The sequence below is a fragment of the Pleurodeles waltl genome, chromosome 6 (genome assembly GCF_031143425.1).
Source record: "Pleurodeles waltl isolate 20211129_DDA chromosome 6, aPleWal1.hap1.20221129, whole genome shotgun sequence".
Taxonomy (NCBI): Eukaryota; Metazoa; Chordata; class Amphibia; order Caudata; family Salamandridae; genus Pleurodeles; species Pleurodeles waltl.
In genome coordinates, this window is record NC_090445.1 from 1,220,448,360 (window position 1) to 1,220,468,766 (window position 20,407).

The window sequence follows — 20,407 nt, forward strand, 5'->3', positions numbered from 1 at the left end:
ACTGTGGCTTTGCACTCCCCATGATAAAGCAGTGGGCAAACCACCCACTTGAGAGACTTGTGAGACTGTGGCTTTGCACTCCCCAGGATAAAGCAGTGGGCAAACCACCCACTAAAAAGACTTGTGAGACTGTGGCTTTGCACTCCCCAGGATAAAGCAGTGGGCAAACCACCCACTTGAGAGACTTGTGAGACTGTGGCTTTGCACTCCCCAGGATAAAGCAGTAGGCAAACCACCCACTGGAGAGACTTGTGAGACTATGGCTTTGCACTCCCCAGGATACATCAATGGGCATGGAGCCCCCTTGTGGATCTGGCTTCGGGCACTCATCGTGCTAAGGTGCCCCCCCTTCCCTTCCCCCTGAGGTGCCTGTTGTATTTCTATCTGATGCCCCTGCAGTATCCTTTCCGTTTTGACCGGGTATTGAGTGTGGGCCTCGCCCATGCATTTTGGGCCCAGTGGTCCACAGACTTTAATGGTGCAATACCTGGACTTGTATTCTTGGTGTATATATTTGTTTATAGTGTATATATATTTTTGAATACTGGATTTTAATAGATTACAAACGTTCAAATCATTTCCTTTTGTCTTTGCATTCTTCCAGGGGGGTTGGGGGTGTAACTGTAATGTATCATGATGTATTAGTGTGTGTGTTGTAGTGGGTGAGGATGGGAGTGGGGGTTTTGCGTGTTGCGTGTGTGTGTGTCACTCTCTTTTCCCTCCCCCCTCCCATGTGTCGTAGGTGCAGTACTCACCGTGGTCTTCGCCGCTGGCGTTCGTGCTCCTGGTAGAGGAGCAGGAAGAAAAGGCAGGGAGTATCTGGAGATCTGGTTCCATGGCGTCCTGGTTCCTCGTGGGGTGTGTAGAGGTGAGCGTTTCCCCTTCCAAGTCCTGTTTCCGCCGTGTTTTTGTTCATGGTGAATCCGCCCCGGAAAAGGTGGCGGATTGGCCTCTCATGATACTGTGGGCGGTACATTGTCTTCCGCCTGTCTGTTGGCGGTTACCGCCGCGGTGTTTTTTTGTACCGCCCTGGCGGTCGGAGTGTTAAAGTGGCTATCTATGGTGGCGGTTTCCACCATGGTCATGATTCCATTTTTTTTACTGCTGGCCTGTTGGCGGTTTTACCACCGCTTTAACACCGACCGCCAGGGTTGTAATGACCACCATAGTCTTTTTGACACTGTTGTGTGGATTAGTTGGTGGGGAATTCCTCCTTACGGAAGAGGTGGTCTCACACACTCAGTCGTGTCATGCTTCATCATGGACCACCTCTACCCACCCTGGTAGGACAGTGCCACCAGGGCAGCCTCAAGCTCTTGGTGAACTACACCAGAGGGAGTTCTTAAATAAGGCATGCTGGATAATAATGGGATCTAGATCTATTAAAAATACCTAGAGGACTACCGGTAAATTTTCCCCTTTTCTGTTGAGGTGGATGCATGCACGTCTGTCTGTGTGCTTTGGGTGGGTGGGGGAAGAGGGGATTTGGATTGGGAAGAGGAAGGTGAAGGTGGGACGGAAGGCAAGGGGTGACTGGCTGCAATCAGTGTGGAGGCCAGGGCCTGAAAACATCTCTGTAGGCCAGCCAGTGCACTGTGAATGTCCTCCAGGAACACCTTGCTCTGTTGGAATTTTGCTGCCAGTAACTGGAAGGCATTCACAATGGCAGACTGATGAACAGAGATCGACCTCAGGAGGTCAATAGCCTCCTCACTGAGGGCAGCAGAAGTAACAGGGGAAAGGGCAGAGGTGTCTGCAGCAAAGGAGACGCCCACCCTATTGAGTGAGTGGGCATGGCCAGCTGGGTGGGGAGCACCAGGGAGTGCAGTGATAGAATGGGGGGGTGGCGGACAAAGATGGTACTGGGGTGATCCCCAATGGATCTGCCACCACTAGGGAGTGGCCACTGGTGGAGGAATCCGATGATGATGAAGAAAGTTCGAGCTCCCCCATGGCACTCCCCTTGCCTTCTGCATGAAGTGCTAGCAAAGTGGAACCATCATGTGCCAATACAAAACCATGCATGCCATCTGGAATTACAAAGGTAACACAAGAGCAAAACTTGGTCTCAGACAACTACAATAGCATGGATGAAGTTTAGCTAGCACACTAACCATACCACAACTAGGTGACCATTCCACCCAAACCTGTGCCACATACTGCACACCCCAGTGAACCAGTAGCCAACAATTGAATCTCATTGCAAAGTACTCTAACAATAGACAGAAGCTATGCACACATCCAACTTGGGCTGTTGTAATCTATCAACAATAACAGATGTTGCTAAGGAAATGCAGACAACACTGGTACAAACATGCCATACTTGGATTAGGAGACATTGGGACATCCTTGTCACTATGGATAGATCACAACAATGTACAGTCCTGCAACTGACACCTGCCCAAAATTAATCAAGGAGGTAGTAGCAAAGCTACTCAAATGTGTCCCATGTGGTGTTGCAAGGAACAACAATGAAGTCAGGTCCTAAACATCATGGAGAGATGTCCCCTGAATACACACATGAATGGTCCTGTAAGGCCCAGGATAGCCCACACCAATGTCTCACACAGATCCATGTTTAAGTCTGAGTGAGGTTTTAGTAGACAACTGTACCATGCAGCAAGGAGGGACACAAACCTTGCAACCACTAACTGAAGGACACCAAATTGTTGTACAATGAGAAGATACATCACAACCAACATAACAGACATGGCAAATATGGCATCTGTCTGTGGATGAATCCTTGAGCCCAAACACATGTGATGCATACATAACTGCAAGTCAATTCATGATGCATTTCAAAAGTCAGTCCACAGTTCCCAATCAACACACAGGTGCTGTGCACCTACATCCAACATTCTACATCAAAGCTACAAATAGTCATGAAGTGGATCCACACCTTGGTCATATCTGTCATGTCCATCATGGCTACTACAGTTACACATGACTGATAACATATTATGAGGCATGAATGTATCTGTCTGACAACATATGATTATTACACAGTCCTGTCTGGGGCATCACAGTGAATGGACAACCATTGCAGATGTACCTTTACTCCAACAGGAACCCATGGACATTTATGTTAGAGATTCCAGACATCACCCCATCTGCATGGCTAGCACATGCCTACATCTCATGTATCCTAGTGGGAATGGAGTACATACAGACAACTGGAATGTTGGCTACACTGATGACACCTCACCCATGACAATGCACATTCCCCACTTACCAAAGGAAAGTAGTATGTTACATCTGCCAAGATTTTGCCATGTAAGTCATGTCACGTGTATGATGGCCACCCATGCATCACAGACTTCTGCGAGGCACCAGCCCCCAACATACAATGGAGAAACATTGCACATGGTTTGCTTGCAGATGTCAACCTACACATATCCCCAGACACATGGCAGTGGGCAGTGAGCAACATCCTACATACCTTTGGACTGTGACATTTTGGAGGTGTGATCTGTTTGTGGAAAGTAACACCTACCAGAGAAGGTAAAGCAGAAGATTTGTACACTAAATAGAGTCATATGTGCTCTCTGCTGTGCAATTGGGTTGAGGGTGCCCCCCATTTATTCCCAGGTTCCAGCCTAAAAAGGATGAGGACACCAGTTGGAAACACATCGCCCGTCTATACCAATTTGATCCCAGATGACCTGTGACACATGACACATCCCACATTGTCAGGGGGAGCAGTCTGTCCCTCACTCAATCACTTGGCAAAGGTTCAGGCATGAATTTGCATTGTACTCACCCCCTTGTGGGTGTTGTGCTGGCCTCAAACGCCCATCCAACTCAGGTTTGGCCACCATCAAAATGCAGGCCATTAGGGGGGTCATGATCCGACGGGCACCCCATCCTCATTGGGAGGACAACCCCAGCTGGGCCTGTGCAGTCTTCCAGGCCTATCGTCTGAGGTCCTCCCACCTCTTCCAACAATGGGTGCTCCACCAGATGTGGACCCCCAGGGTCCACACCTTCTTGGCGATGGCTCTCCAAACCCCCTTCTTCTGATGGCTGTTAACCTGCATGGATGCAAATGACAAGACAGCATATTATGTTCACAAGTTCCATCCAAAATGGCTGAGTCACATACCTGCCAGTGCACCAAGCTAATAACATGCTGTCTTGACCATCCTGTCCACCTGTGACACATAGCAGACATTGGACCCAGGGACACGTCTACAAACACCCCTCAATAGGGTGCCCCACACCCCTCCAGCTCAGGCCCTGCACTGACCATGTAGGCCAACTGTGACTTTCGTGGGACATGAGCTGACCCCATGACATTGACCAGGAACACAATGGAACACATCACACAAAGTGGCAAGTGACAGGTAAACCACCCAGCAAAGAACATCCACAAACATCCACTGACTATAAGTGTCACCCGATGCATACAGTCCCTACAGGACACAGCCAGCCTAAAGACTGACCTATTTTGCTTGGACCTTAATGAAGGGAGTGACATGTTGAGCACACAGAGTCAAGCCTGTCCATGTGTAGACATTTGCAGATATAGACGCAGCCACCTGTTACTTCAGGGGGTGGGGTCTGTTTGTCGCATCAACATGACAATACACAATTCAACACATGTGTGTTCACGAAACCTAGAATACCTTAAGAGAAACCTGGCCATGCATTGTACATGTCCAACTTTATGCCCAAACCACAGAGTCCGATATCATGGCAAATCAGTTAACCACACACTGTTAATAGATGTGCAATGTCCAAAGTGCAAGGAGCATGCACAGGACACATCGGAGCTGGATGAAAGAGACAACAGGGTTGTGGGATCAAGTGACCTGTCAAGGCTATGTGACACACATTGTCATAGTTGAAAAGAGCACATCATTCACAGATCACCAGCCTGCCCCCTATGCAATTCCCATATTAATCAATGGACATAGGCCCAGTAAGCTGCATATTGGCAGTGAGGCATGATTTGGCAACATCACATGCTGGGCAAGGAGACAGGGTGTGGGTACAATGTCACACTTGCATTGCAAAAGGGAATCGATACCGGACCAGATTTTGACTTTTGCTGTGAGTAATGATAGATAGGTCCCAGTCTCTGCAGGCTGAGCAGACAGACCTACACAAAACACCATATCTGACAAATCACATGCATCACAGTGCATCTTGTAGCCTACAGCCAATTGCAACTGGTTGTCTATGTGCAGAGCTGAGGGGCATTGTGAGTCATTATCTGGCTGCAGAAGAACAGTCCAACAAAGCCAGATGTGGCCAGATATCACTGTGCAAACACAGAAAGAGCTCAACTAGTGATTAACCGACACATACAACATGCATTCACACCTCCTGCTCTCATGCAAACACATGTGACCACACATTAAACATTTTATGGCAACAGTTGCCTGAGGATGTTTGTCATGACGCCTCACCTAGTCATGTGCATCCAACACAATGTGGGTCAGGGAACACACTCACCACATTGTCTCAAGACGCCAAACCTGTCACTTGACATAGATACATGCCCATGGACTCAACAATTATTGCACACTGTCAGCCTCTACAGGGCTATGACAACACATTCTGACAAAGTGGGCCTAAGCCTAGGCTGACTAAAGCTAAGATGAGTAGTGGTACAGAGACAATTGTGCATATGGGGCACTTACCTGCTCCTCTGGTGCACCATAAAGCTGTTCATACAGGGGTAGGACCTCATCCACCAGCTTCTCAACTTCTGTTGAGAAGGCAGGAGCCCTATCATTTGTTAAATGAGGCATGATTGCTTCCAGAGGCAGTACACAGCAGCTCAGGTAGCGGAGGTCAAGCGAGGGATTCAGCAGAAGATGGTTGTCACGTCTGCCACATACGCGACCGTCACTGCCAGAAGACATTACCATTGGCCAAAGACTGCTACAGGCAGCAATGTTATCCAGTGGCAAAGTCTGCAGCGGTAGCATCAGCCTACCGCCATGAGGACTTCTGCCGGCGGCCACAGGCCGTTCCTAATGTCCAGTGAAGTAGTTCAGGCAGCCACAATTTTAGAGGCATACAATGTAATGAAACACAATTTTAGATGCATCACAAGTTTGTAAACTGTTGTCCTGGTGAATCTTTAGTGCTGGCCTTTTACTTTCATGTAGGTCAACCTTTAGCATATTGGTAGTGGTCCAGCACACGTGACAACATAATTGGGGGGAGAGTCACAACCCTCTCCCCCAAGGGCATTCCAGGATTTGGAGCATTGTATCACAGTCAGAGTTGCAGGTTAGATGCACAGATTGTTGCTGTCCAGATAGAGGACGTGTATACATATGTTAAAAAGCACGGGGGTAAGGTGTTACTGTAGGAGGCTGGCCTGGTTTGTAGTGGGTACCTAAGGTACGTACACCTTATACCAGGTCCAGTTACCCCTTATTACTGAAATGTAGGCAGTGTTCTATCAGCTTAGGCTGTCTAGAGGTAGCTGTAACAGAGCAGCTTAGGCTGAACTAGGAGACATGCAAAGCTCCTGCATCACTACTATAGTTACACAGTACTTATACACAATAAAAGACAATACTCAGGGTTACCAAAAATAAAGGTACTTTATTTTAGTGACACAAGGCCAAAAATATCTTAGAGACAATACTCCTTCTGGAGGTAAGTATTATTATACACAATATATACACTAGAGACCAAAATCAGGTAAGTAAATAGTCATAGAATAGTGCAAGCAGTAGAAAATACAATAGAATGCAATAGGCCTAGGGGCAACACAAACCATAAACTAAGAAAATGGAAAGCGAATCACTAATTTCCCCCTAGGCAAGTTTAGTGTGTAGAGGGGCGCTTGGAGTGTAAGAAAACACCAAAGGTAAGTAAAATACCCAACCCTAGAGTCCAGGAAAGTAGGAGTAAAGTACTGCAAGTTTCCTCAGGACACACTACAAGTCATGATCAGAGATATTGCAAGAACCAAGCAAGACTGCAATGAACAAATGGTGGATTCCTGGACCTGAAGAACTGTGAAAAGAGGAGACCAAGTCCAGAAGTCACAGAGGATTCCAGGAAGGACAGGAGCCCCTACCAACCTAGAAGATGGTGCAAAAGAGGATTCTCCAGTTAGAAGAAGTCTACAGAAGGGCACCAAAGAAGATGGCTGCAGGTTCCTATGTGGTGCAGGAGATGTCCCACGTCGAGATGTTGGATGCAGGCTGTATGCGTCGCTGGATTTGTCCAATAAGCCGTGGTTCAAGCATGGTACCAGTTTGCATCAAAATGGCGCTGCCTGGACCCAGGAGGGACCTGGGGGCCTCAACTCAGACTGAGGAGGCAGAGGGTGCTCCCAACACTGGAGAGAGCCCACAGAAGACCAGGCAGCACCCACGGGAGACCCAGGACATGGGGACAAAGAAGATGCAAAGTGCGATTGGTGCAGCACAACAAAAGAAGGTCCTATGCCGCCGTAGAACAACTCAGCGAGTTGTGCATCGCAGGATGGAGTGCTGGGGACCTGTGCTACACTATGCCTGAAGGATTCTTTGAAGAAGTGCACAGAAGCGCAAGGAGATGGAGATGACGTGGTGCACAGGGGTACTGTTGCAAACTAGGAAGGCAACCTCTTACCTCCACTAAGTGGACAGCTGGAACTTAGGGCAGTCTGGGTCGTGTTGGTCCACCACCTGTGTTCCAGGGAGTACGCTTGTCATCAAGAGAGGAGTCCCAGAGAACCAGTAGTCATCACAGAATGTGCCTGCAGGAGCAAGGAGGTGACTCCATCACTCCACAGGAGATTTCCCTCAGTTCTTCTGGTGCAGGGTGAAGACAGGGAGTCCTCGGAGCTTGCACACCTTGGAAACTGTTGCAAATGCTGGCTGGAGCTGAAGTTGCAGGTCACAGGAGTCGTCCTGGATACTTTGTTGCAGTTACAGTGCTTCCTTGAGCAGTCTGCGGTTGATCCGACAGTCAGAAGCTGAAGCAGAGGATGCAGAGGATTCCTGGAGGAGTCTTGCAAGCTGAATCTGAAGAGACACCCACAGCAGAGACCCTAAATAGCCCTGAGAGGGGGATTGGCTACCTACCCAGGTATGCACCTATCAGGAGGGGTCTCTGACGTCACCTGCTGGTATTGGCCACTCTGAGGTCTCCAGAGTGTCCCTACACCTTGGAAAACAAGATGGCTAATGCCAGAGACACACTGGTGGAGCTCTAGGCACCACCCCTGGGGTGGTGATGGACAGGAGAGTGGTCACTTCCCTTTCCTTTGTCCAGTTTCGCGCCAGAGCAGGGACTTGGGGTCCCTGAACCTGTGTAGAATGGTTTATGCAAGGAGGGCACCATCTGTGCCCTTCAAAGCATTTCCAGAGGCTCTGGGAGGCTACCCCTCCCAAGCCTGTAATACCTATTTCCAAAGGGAGAGGGTGTAACACCCTCCTCCCAAAGGAAATGCATTGTTCTGCCTTCCTGGGACTGAGCTGCTCAGACCCCAGGAGAACAGAAACCTGTCTGTGACGTGGCAGCAGCTGGGGCTGCAGTGAAAACCTCGGAGAGCTGGTTTGGCAGTACTGGGGGCCCATGGGGGAGCCCCCAGGATGCATGGGACTGGTCCCCCAGTACCATATTTGGAATGGGGGAACAATTCCATGATCTTAGACACCTCACATGGCCATATTTGGAGTTAACATTGTGAAGCTACATATATGTATTGACCTATATGTAGTGCACACGTGTAATGGTATCCCCGCACTCACGAAGTCTGGGAAATTGGCCCTGGAAAGTGTGGGGGCACCTTTGCTAGTGCAAGCCTGCCCTCACACTTAGTAACTTTGTACCTAGCCTTCAGTAAATGAAGGTTAGACATATAGGTGACTTATAAGTTACTTAAGTGCAGTGAAAATGGCTGTGAAATAGTGCGGGCACTATTTCACTAAGGCTGCAGTGGCAGTCCTGAAGAAAAGTTTGTCTGAGCTCCTTCTGGGTGACAAAAGAAATGCTGCAGCCCATAAGGATCTCCTGGAACCCCAATGCCCTGGGTACCTAAGTACCATATACTAGGGACTTATAAGGGGGGGTCCAGTGTGCCAATTGGAATTTGAATATGGATTCACTAAACTATAGTGACTAATTTGGTAAGTAGAAAGAATATAAGCACTGGAGTTCTGGTTAGCAGAACTTCAGTGTCACAGTTAAGCACTACTGACAACACACACATTAGGGCACAAGCTATGAGCACTGGGGTCCTGGCTAGCAGGATGCCAGTGAGACAGGCAAAAGATACTGACAAACAGGCAGAAATTTGGGGTAGCATGCCAAGAAAGATGGTACTTTCCTACAGTTACAAAAAATTTAAAATGTTAGTCTTGATGAGTGCTGTGTATCCTGTATTCAGTGACACCTATGACATGTCACAGGTTGTATGTGACATGTATTATGTAGTATGCAAGGTACACAATGAAAGATGGCTACAACTTCTTCTGACAACCTCCTGTCCACCGTCCACTAGCAGACTTGCAGGCCATGGAGGACAGACACGTCATCTAGATCTACCGCCTGGGTAGGCAGACAATCGTGGATCTTTGTTGTCAGTTGGAGCCAGATCTGATGCCAGCCATCCATCATCCAAATAGCATACCACCCATTGCACAAGTCATGTCAGTGTTGCACTTCCTGGTCACAGGGTCCTTCCAAAATACAGTGGCTCTAACTGCTGGGTTGTCCCAGCCTATCTTCGGTTGGGTCTTGAAGGATATTCTTTCAGCAGTGTTGAAACACCTAGACAGCTACATCCAGTTTCCTCAACGTGAGGATTTTGCCCATTTGAAGGCAGAGTTCTTTGGTTTGGCAAACATCCTACATGTTGTGGGAGCAATTGATGGTACCCATGTAGCCTTGATTCCACTGCATGGGAATGAATAGGTCTATCAGAACAGGAAGAACTACTAGTCCATCACTGTCCAAGTAGTTTGTCTGGCAGACCTTTATATTTCCCATGTCTGTGCCCAGTATCCAGGTTCAGTCCATGGTGCCGTCATCAAGTGGAACTGCGAGATTCCACAGCTGATGACACAAATGTACCCAGTGACCGCCTGGCTGGTTGGTAAGTAACATATATCATGTGTGTTTGTGTGCTATGTCTGCTGCTAGTGAGACAATGCTTTTGATTAATGGTTGCACACGTCGCATTCTCTCACAGGGGACTCTACATACTCAAACTGTTCCTGGTTGTTGGCAGCGGTGAGGAAGCCAACTACGCCTGGGGAAGACCACTTCAACGAGGCACATGGAAGAACACAGTGTATTGTGGAGTGGGCTTTTGGGCTCCTGAAAGCAAGATTCCAGGCCATTGATAAGACTGGTGGAGCCCTCCTATACTCACCTGCAAAAGTATGCCGGATCATTGTGGCCTGCTGCATTCCCCACAACCTTGCCCTGGGGAGAAACATCACATACATCCCTGAGGAGGGGGAGTTAGCAGTGCCACCAGGTGAGCCCCCTGAAATGCCAAGTGAAGATGACAGTGATGAAAATGAAGGTGGAGACATGCAAGCAGATCTCATCAATCAGTACTTCACTTGAGTGTAAGTGTGTGATGTTCTGTGATTAGTGTGACTGCAAGGGGTACTCTAGGGGTCAGTATTTGTTGAGAAGGATATCTCCTTCACCATGAAACAGGGCATATCCTGCTATGCATTACACAGCTCTGGTTTGCTGGATACATCAGGCTTCAAGATGTGACTTCCTTGAGGATCTCCTTTTTTTGGGGGCAGTCACATTTCACAGTCAGTGAAACAACTGAAGTTAGAAATGAGGTTTGGTTCTTATGTATGCCTTCACCTGCCTACACTTCCTGTATGTCATGTATTCCTTCCAGGTTTCCTCACTATGCCATCCTCATATGGGCATTTCAGAATTGTGTCATTGGCAGGTGCTGTTGGTGGTCTGACATGTGAAGTGGACATAGATTGATCCAGGTTCTGTTTGCCACAGATTTAGGGTGTATGAGTCCTATGGCGAGGCTGCCAGGACAGTGGGAGAGCAGGAATCTGAGCTTGACAATAGACCTGTTTGCCATGGTATGTTGGTCCAGTGTTCTCAAGTGTGTGACCATGTGGCCTTGTAACATGTCATCCTGTGCAATCCATTCCTTCTACCCTCACATTGTGATGACATCGATCCTGTATGACCTGTCCATGGCTGTCAATGCGTTTTCTCATTGCAGGCCAGTATGCCGGTGCCACAACACTGAAACAGTAATGTGACAATCCACCAGGTGCTTGCTCATTGTTGTGGGAAGGGCCTGGACTCAGGCACTGTTGTGCTGCACTCTGTCTGTGCCATGGTGTTTGTTAAGTTGGCAGGCCTGGTTTGGTGTGTGATAAGGGTCAAACAGGAGACAAAATCCCATACTCTCTTTGCCTAATCTGGTGAGACCCGACTGCCACAGTTCGCACCTCCATTGGAAGACCGCCCTGGTGATTTTCGACTTGTAATATGCTCAGTGGTTGGTTGATGGGCTGACGGTGCCGGTGATCGGACCGCCTATTTCTGCCTCCCCCAGAGTCCTGACAGGGTCGGAATTTTGTCTGGCTTTTGGCGGGCCTGCTTGTGTAACTCGTAATATGGCGGTCTGTATAACCGCCAACATGGCGGTCTTTTGGCATCCGCCAACATGGTGGTCTGGCCAAAGTTGTAATGAGGCCCTTGGTCTGTGGCATTCTTCAAGGCTATGGATCCCTGGTCAAGCATAAGTGAACATACACCTATTCTACCTCACTGTGAAGTTTTTAGCACACTCAAGTCCTACCTGAGTGGGAAGAACATTTTTTGAACACCTAATTGAGAAAGATAACGTGAAAGTTCGTAGGGATACTGTTAGACCTGACAGCCTTAGGGTAGTCACCCCTAACTTTTTGCCTGCCTCCCTCCACTTTTTGGACACTGTTTTTGCTGGTTTATAGATTCTGCGCACTTTACCCCTGCTAACCAGGGCTAAAGTGCATATGCTCTCTCCCCTAAAACATGGTCACCTGGAATCATACCTGATTGGACTATTTAATTTACTTATAAGTCCCTGATAATGTGCACTACCTGTGCCTAGGGCCTGTAGATTAAATGCTACTAGTGGACCTGCAGCACTGTTTGTGCCACCCACTTAAGTAGCTACCTTAACCTTGTCTCAGGCTTGCCATTGCAAGGCCTGTGTGTGCAGTTTCACTGCCACTTCGACTTGGCATTTAAAAGTACTTGCCAAACCAAGAACTCCCCTTTTTCTACATATGAGTCACCTCTAATGTGTGCCCTAGGTAACCCCTAGAGCAGGGTGCTGTGTAGGTAAAAGGCAGGACATGTGCCTGTGTAGTTATATGTCCTGGTAGTGTAAAACTCATAAATTCGTTTTTACACTGCTGTGAGGCCTGCTCCCTTCATAGGCTAACATTGGGCTGCCCTCATACACTGTTGAAGTGGCAGCTGCTGATCTGAAAGGAGCAGGAAGGTCATATTTAGTATGGCCAGAATGGTAATACAAAGTCCTACTGACTGGTGAAGTCGGATTTAATATTACTATTCTAGAAATGCCACTTTTAGAAAGTGAGCATTTCTTTGCACTTAAATCCTTCTGTGCCTTACAATCCACGTCTGGCTGGGCTTGGTTGACAGCTTCTTGTGCATTCACTCAGACACACCCCAAACACAGGGTACTCAGCCTCACTTGCATACATCTGCATTTTGAATGGGTCTTCCTGGGCTGGGAGGGTGGAGGGCCTGCTCTCACACAAAGGACTGCCACACCCCCTACTGGGACCCTGGCAGACAGGATTGAACTGAAAGGGGACCTGGTGCACTTCTTAGCCACTCTTTGAAGTCTCCCCCACTTCAAAGGCACATTTGGGTATAAAACAGGGCCTCTGCCCTACCTCATGAGACACTGGCTGGAGAAGGAACCTGAACCAGAAATTACATCCTGCCAAGAAGAACTGCCTGGCTGCTCAAAGGACTCACCTGTCTGCTTTCTACAAAGGACTGCTGCCTTGCTGTTGCCCTGCTGCCTTGCTGAACTCTTGTCTGGCTGTGAAAAGTGCTCTCCAAGGGCTTGGATAGAGCTTGCCTCCTGTTCCCTGAAGTCTCAGGACCAAAAAGACTTCTCTCTTTTATTTGGACGCTCCGTGCGCTGAAAATTTCAATGCACAGCTGGTTCCGCGGCGAGAAAAACGCCGCACACTGACGCGACGCTCTTGGGACGCTCTAAAATCCGACGCACGGCCTCGCAAGGACAACGCCGCCCGACCTCGAGAGGAGAAATCGACGCGACGCCTGCCGTGAGATCGTAATTTCAACGCACAGCCCCGCAGATCGACATCCAGAGGAGAAATCAACGCAACGCCTGCCGTGAGATCGTAATTTCGACGCGCAGCCCCGCAGACCGACGCGCAGCCGGAGAACAAGCAGGACAATCCACGCACAGACCCAGGACATCTGGTAATCCCCGCGAGACACTTTATATCACTGTCCTGTGATATTTCTACAATTTTCCATTGCAACTTTATTCTTTTTGACCTACAAGTATCCTGATAAATATTATATATTTTTCTAAACCCTGTGTGGTGTATTTTTGTGGTGCTATATGGTGGTATTGTATGATTTATTGCACAAATACTTTACACATTGCCTTCTAAGTTAAGCCTGACTGCTCGTGCCAAGCTACCAGAGGGTGGGCACAGGATAATCTTGGATTGTGTGTGACTTACCCTGACTAGAGTGAGGGCTTTTGCTTGGACAGGGGGTAACCTGACTGCCAACCAAAAACCCCATTTCTAACATTGGTGATCAGCGGTGAGGATAGGACTTGTATTTGTGCAATGACATACAGTAGCTAAGTATTTCACTACCTACCCACAGTTGAAGGTCAACTTGGTTTTTATCTCTTTTTGAAAACCTGATTTTTTCCTGACAATTTTCAAAAACGAAATCCTCACTCAACATGTCTCTGACTGGGTCTCAGACAGGGGACTTTGACCTAGTCCAGTTGGATACATATACGGTCAAACAACTAAGAGGATTCTGCAGGGCACTGAGGGTACCCACCCAAGGGGCCTCCAGAAAGGAGGACTTTCAAGTGGCGCTGAGGGCCTGGGCAGAAGCCCATTTAGAGGATGATGAGGAAGAGGAGCCAGAAAATGGCACCTCAGAGGAGTTTTCACTATCTGTGGATGGTGTTACCACTGCAATTGTGCCCCCTTCCAGACCAGGGAGCAGTGTCTCTATGCAAAGCCTGACCGCAGAGGAAAGGAGAGAGGAAAGGGAGTTCCAATTGCAAATGGCAAAACTGAAAATTGAGGCTCAACAGGAGGAGAGAAGGGCAGAGAGAGAAGCCAAACAAGCTGAGGCTGAAAGAGCAGCCAAACAGATTGAAGCTGAAAGAACAGCCAAGCAAGCAGAAGCTGAAAGAGCAGCCAAACAAGCAGAAGCTGAAAGAGCAGCCAAACAAGTGGAAGCTGAAAGAGCTTTGGCTGAAAAGAAACTATTGTTGGCTCATGAACTGAGTCTCAAGGAGCTGGAGATCAAGGCGAGACAGTCTGAATCCAGCAATAATGGTGGCAGCATACAGACAGGACCTGCTGGAGAAAAGAAGGTTCGTATACCCAAAAATGTGGTGCCCAGTTTTGTGGTGGGAGATGACATAGATAAATGGTTAGCTGCTTATGAAGTTGCACTAAGGGCTCATGAGGTTCCTGAAGGGCAATGGGGGGTAGCTATGTGGGGTTATGTGCCGCCATTGGGGAGGGACACACTTCTCACATTGGATCAACCTGATCAAAACACATACCCACTTCAGAAAGCCATTTTACTTGCCAAGTTTGGGCTGACCCCTGAGGGATACCGTCAGAGGTTCAGGGACAGCACCAAACAAACCACACAAACATGGGTAGATTTCTTTGATTTCTCCAGTAAGGCACTGAATGGATGGGTGCGGGGCAACAAAGTAGCAGATTATAAAGGTTTATATGACTTGATTCTGAGAGAGCATATGCTTAATGTTACTTATACAGATTTGCGCCAGCACCTAGTGGATAGTAAGCTGACTGATCCCAGGAAGCTTGCTGAGGAGGTGGACCTCTGGGTTAGCACCAGAGTGTCCAAGAAGGTACCTGGGGGGGACTCCCACAAAGGTGGTCAGGGTTCCCAACAGAAGAAAGAGGGGGGAGATAAACTTGCAGATAAGGAACTCTCTAAAGGCCCCCAAAAGAATTCCCAGGGAGGGGGTGGCAATCCTTCCTTTTCCAAATTTGGGAAAAAGCCAGGGACATATGACAAGTCAGGGAAATCTAGCCCCAAATGCATGGAGTGTTACCAGTATGGTCACTACAAAGGCGATCCACAGTGCCCCAAGAGGGCACCGTCCACTACTGGACATGCACCTGGGTTGACTAGTGTAGAGCTCGGGGGGAGATGGACCCAAGTAGCTTTGGGGAGCAGGTAGAGATTTCCCTAGTGTCCCTGGGAGAAGGAGAAATGGTGCCCAAGGCCCACATGCCCAGAAATACTTCCAAGTACCGGCAGTGGGTCACCATTGATGGGCAGAAGGTGGAGGCTCTGCGTGACACAGGAGCCAGTATGACTACTATCAAGAGTCAGCTGGTGTCAACAGAGCAGATAGTACCTAATACATTCCACCAGGTCAGAGTCGCTGACAATCGCGAGAGTCACCTACCGGTGGCTCTGGTTCCCTTTGAGTGGGGGGGGTCTCTGGTACTCTGAAAGTAGCTGTGAGTCCTGCCATGCCTGTAGATTGTCTGTTAGGCAATGATCTTGAGCACACTGCTTGGAAAGAAGTGGAGCTCAGGTCTCACCTGGAGATGTTAGGGTTACCTGAGTGGGTCTGCATGACCACACGGTCCATGGCTGACCGCGAGGGAAGTCAAGGGCATCTGGAGCCTGGAACGATGGCCCAGAGAGCTGCCAGGAGGAGGGACCAGGGGTGCGGGAAACCGGCCCCAGAAGTTCCCACAGTAGCTGACGGGGCTCCTGAGGAGGAGGCTCCCGAGCCAACTGGGGAAGACATTGCCGCCCTAGGTGACTTACCTGAGCTTGCTGGCTGGCAAGTTGAGGGTGGACCCACCAGGGAGGAATTCTGCAAGGCGCAGAAAGAATGTCCCACTCTGGAAGGTTTGAGGAAACAAGCCTCAAACCAGGCAGCAGGCGACGCCTCTGGCGATCACCACCTATATTGGGAGAATGATCTCCTCTACAGTGAGCCTAAGGTTCCGGGCTTTGGGGCAGCACGTATGCTGGTGGTCCCCCAATGTTACCGAACCTTCCTACTGGGTCTGGCTCACGACATTCCCCTGGCAGGACATTTGGGGCAGGGCAAGACCTTTAACAGGCTTGTCACCCACTTTTATTGGCCCAAAATGAGGACACACTCAGATAAGTTCTGCAGATCCTGTCCTACCTGCCAGGCCAGTGGTAAAGCAGGAAAAAGGGTTAAAACCCCCCTGATCCCACTTCCTGTCGTTGGCACCCCCTTTGAAAGGGTGGGCATCGACATTGTTGGTCCCTTGGACCCCAAAACTGCCTTAGGCAACAGGTTCATCCTGGTTTTGGTGGACCATGCCACCCGTTACCCAGAGGCAATCCCTCTGAGGACCGTAACTGCACAGGTGGTGGCCAGAACCCTGATGGGGATATTTACCCGTGTGGGATTCCCCAAGGAAATAGTGTCTGACAGAGGCACTAACTTCATGTCTGCATACATGAAGTCTCTGTGGGATGCGTGTGGTGTAACTTACAAGTTCACCACACCCTATCACCCCCAGTCTAATGGTCTTGTGGAGAGATTCAACAAGACCCTGAAAGGCATGATTGGTGGCCTCCCTGAGGCCATGAGGCGTAAGTGGGACGTCCTCTTACCATGCCTTCTCTTTGCTTACAGAGAGGTCCCCCAGAGGGGGGTAGGGTTCAGTCCCTTTGAACTTCTCTACGGGTACCCTGTCAGGGGACCCTTAAGCATTGTCCAGGAGGGATTGGAGAAAGCTCCAAAGACACCCCCGGAGGATGTGGTCAGCTATATGTTGGCCCTCCGCAACCAGATGACCCGCTTCTGGAAAGAAGCCCAAGATAACCTTGAGGCCAGTCAAGAGGTGATGAAACAATGGTATGACCAGAAGGCCACCCTGGTAGAGTTTCAACCTGGAGACAAAGTGTGGGTAATGGAGCCAGTAGAGCCCAGAGCTCTCCAGGACCGCTGGTCTGGCCCATTTGAAATAAAGGAGCGGAAAGGGGAGGCCACTTACCTAGTGGACCTCCAAACCCCTAGGAATCCCCTAAGGGTGCTCCATGTGAACCGACTAAAAGCTCATTTTGAGAGGTCGGAGATCAACATGCTTCTGGTCACAGATGAAGGAACGGAAGAGGAGAGGGAACCTCTCCCCGACCTCCTCTCTGCCCAAGAAGGTGATGGGTCAGTAAGCGGGGTCATTCTGTCTGACTCCCTGACTCTAAATCAGAAAGGAGACTGCTATGAGCTGTTGGAGCAGTTCTCCCCCCTGTTCTCCCTTACTCCTGGACTGACCCACCTCTGTGTTCATGATATTGACACTGGTGACAGTCTCCCTGTGAAAAACAAAATGTACAGGTTGTCGGATAAGGTGAAGGCCAGCATCAAGGAGGAGGTCTCCAAGATGTTGACTCTAGGGGTTATTGAGAAATCCAGTAGTCCCTGGGCCAGCCCAGTGGTGTTGGTCCCTAAGGCTACTGCCCCAGGTGCGAAGCCAGAACTCCGGTTCTGTGTGGACTACCGGGGTCTCAACTCAGTCACACGGACTGATGCTCACCCCATCCCCCGAGCTGATGAGCTCGTGGACAGACTAGGCGCTGCCAAGTTCCTGAGTACGTTTGATCTTACTTCAGGGTACTGGCAGATCGCCCTGACTGAGGGGGCCAAGGAAAGATCTGCATTCTCCACCCCTGATGGCCATTACCAGTTCTGGGTGATGCCGTTTGGGTTGAAAAATGCCCCCGCTACCTTCCAACGGTTGGTTAACGGGGTCCTAGCTGGCAAGGATGCCTTCTGTGCAGCCTACCTGGATGACATAGCTGTCTACAGTTCCAGCTGGGAGGAACACTTGCTTCACCTCAAGGAGGTGCTTCAGGCCCTGCAACAGGCAGGTCTGACCATCAAGGCCAGTAAGTGCCAGATTGGGCAGGGTTCCGTGGTGTACTTGGGACACCTAGTGGGTGGTGGCAAGGTGCAGCCACTCCAGGCCAAGATTGAAACTATCAAGGCCTGGCAACCCCCACGAACACAGACTGAGGTGAGAGCCTTTCTAGGCCTCACAGGATACTACCGCAGGTTTGTCAAGGGCTATGGTACCATTGTAACACCCTTGACAGAACTCACTTCCAAGAAACAACCTAGGTTGGTGAATTGGACAGAGGCTTGTCAGAAAGCCTTTGACGCCCTGAAGGAAGCCATGTGCACGGCCCCCGTACTCATGGCCCCTGACTACTCCCAGGAATTTATTGTGCAGACAGACGCTTCAGAGCATGGCATAGGGGCAGTCCTAGCACAGCTGAATGAGGAGGGCAGAGATCAACCGGTAGTCTTTATTAGCAGAAGACTATTACCACAGGAACAGAGGTGGAGTGCTATTGAGAGAGAAGCTTTTGCTGTGGTCTGGGCACTGAAGAAGCTAAGACCCTACCTGTTTGGGACTCACTTCCGGGTTCAGACAGACCACAGGCCCCTCAGATGGCTCATGCAGATGAGGGGTGAGAATCCAAAACTCTTGAGGTGGTCCATTTCCCTACAGGGGATGGACTTTACGGTGGAACATCGCCCAGGGGTTGACCACGCCAATGCTGATGGTCTCTTCAGGTACTTCCGCCTTAGTGATGAGAGCTCCCAGGAGGTCGGGTAGCTCTCCCCACTTTCAGCTGGGGGGGACACATGTTAGACCTGACAGCCTTAGGGTAGTCACCCCCAACTTTTTGCCAAGCAGACAGTGAAATACTTGTAGGGGCCCTCTTACGGGGGCCCCTGCCGTGCCCATGCCATTGCCATGGGCACGGCAGGGGCCCCCAGGGGCCCCGCGGCACCCCCTACCGCCATCCTGTTCATGGCGGGTTTCCCGCCATGAACAGGATGGCGGTAGGGGCTGTCAGAATCCTCATGGCGGCAGAGCGCGCTCCGCCGCCATGAAGGATTCCCCCGAGCAGCGGTAAGTCGGCGGGAGCCCGCCGACTTGCCGCTTCTGACCGCGGCTGAACCGCCGCGGTCAGAATGCTCGTGGGAGCACCGCCAGCCTGTTGGCGGTGCTCCCGTGGTCGGTGGCCGCCAGGGTCAGAATGACCCCCTTTATATCACTGTCCTGTGATATTTCTACAATTTTCCATTGCAACTTTACTCTTTTTGACCTACAAGTATCCTGATAAATATTATATATTTTTCTAAACCCTGTGTGGTGTATTTTTGTGGTGCTATATGGTGGTATTGTATGATTTATTGCACAAATACTTTACACATTGCCTTCTAAGTTAAGCCTGACTGCTCGTGCCAAGCTACCAGAGGGTGGGCACAGGATAATCTTGGATTGTGTGTGACATACCCTGACTAGAGTGAGGGCTTTTGCTTGGACAGGGGGTAACCTGACTGCCAACCAAAAACCCCATTTCTAACAGATACATCGTACCTAACATACACAACTAACTCAATGGTGAACATGGAAAGTGGAACACACTGCAAACCATTACAAACACAAGTGTTTTAACTAGTGTTAATCAAACACAACATTCGTCCTATAATTTATTAAGCTAGATGCTATTCTTTAGACAATCGCTATTAATCTATATCAGTTTGTCCTCAAAGTGGTCATTCCCAAACTGTGGTGAGACACACTACAACTATCATTGTAATATGTCCTTACCCTAGATGATAGCGGTACGGGCCTCTGGTCTGGGGGTTGGGACGATGCCCCCTGTAGTCACACACTGCGGAAGGAGGAAGCAAGTACATACAAACACTGCGGGGAGCAGCTAGTGCTGCGTATGGATAGGAAATTGTCTTAAAAATCATAAGGAGACAAGCTCATAATTGTTTCAAATTCCCCATTCATAAAGCAGAATCAATGAGAGCCTAAGGTTCTCTTTCACATCCCGGGAACTAATACCTGTCTGATAGTGCCCCAAAGGGTTAATTATCCCTGCCATGATCATTATCCTTCACATCAAATGTCATGGAGGCTGGTGTAGGAGGCTGGCCTGGTCTATAGTGGGTTCCAATGGTACTTACACCTTGTGCCAAGTCCAGTTATCCCTTATTGGTATAGTAGTAGTGTTCTAGCAGCTTAGCCTGATAGAGATAGCTATAGCAGAGCAGCCAAGGCTGAACTAGGAGACATGCAAAGCTCCTGCTATACCACTTATATCATATAGCACTATATCATAAGAAAGA